Raw genomic sequence first — 711 nt, forward strand, 5'->3', positions numbered from 1 at the left:
GGGCCCTTAGAACACAGAATGTCAGAGCTGGGAGGGCCCTTAGAACATAAAATATCAGAGCCGGCAGGGTCCTTAGAACTCAGGATGTCAGAGCTGAAAGGACCCTTAGAATATAGCTGGAAATTTCCTCATTTTACAGATGGGAAAATTGAGTCCAAAGGAAGGGCTTCAACCATCATCCCACAGCACTATTCCATGCCACCTCCTGAATCAGTGTCTATAGTTTTCCAGTAACCTTGGGTCCTTGAGGAGGGTGATCCTGCCCTGAAGTGGCCTTTGCAGCTCTGGGCACCATACGGGGCTTTCCCAGATGGAGGCGGTACACCCCACTGGGCAGCAGCTGGACTGGAGATCACTGGTGGGTTACTCTGGGCATTTATCCTCACTGTTATGTTGGGTTATGCCTCCCGTTCCCTCCACCCCATTCTGCTCTGTCTATTTATTTCCTATCTCCTGTGAGCCCCACAGGGGGGAGGCATTAAAGATATGTGTATGTATTCCAGCAGAGGAGGGACTTGCTTCTTTTTTATCCCCAGGGGGCCTGCTTTATGAGATGCCAGGCTATGGTGACATGGGGGTCTCATGAAGAAGAGGCCGCAATCCAGGCTGCCAGGGTCCCGTTGGCCTTCTTCTGGGGTATCTTCTGCAATATATCTTGTGTTCTGAGGGAGGGCCATATCAAGGGGCCTCTGCAGCTCCCCATTCTCCAGC

At 51.9% G+C, this 711-nt stretch overlaps 1 protein-coding gene across 1 annotated transcript in view; it reads left to right on the forward strand.

The window, feature by feature from the left end:
* Window positions 1-505, forward strand: part of GNA15 (G protein subunit alpha 15) — a 22,927-nt gene extending 22,422 nt beyond the window's left edge. The window contains exon 7 of the mRNA XM_069104310.1: window positions 1-505. This exon is cut by the window's left edge and continues 726 nt beyond it. The gene's annotated coding sequence lies outside the window, so the exon portion shown is untranslated.
* The last annotated feature ends 206 nt before the right edge of the window (window positions 506-711 follow it).

This window comes from Petaurus breviceps, unplaced genomic scaffold, assembly GCF_028583685.1.
Source record: "Petaurus breviceps papuanus isolate PSGF00001 unplaced genomic scaffold, PetGlider_PUasm1.0 103, whole genome shotgun sequence".
Lineage (NCBI taxonomy): Eukaryota > Metazoa > Chordata > Mammalia > Diprotodontia > Petauridae > Petaurus > Petaurus breviceps.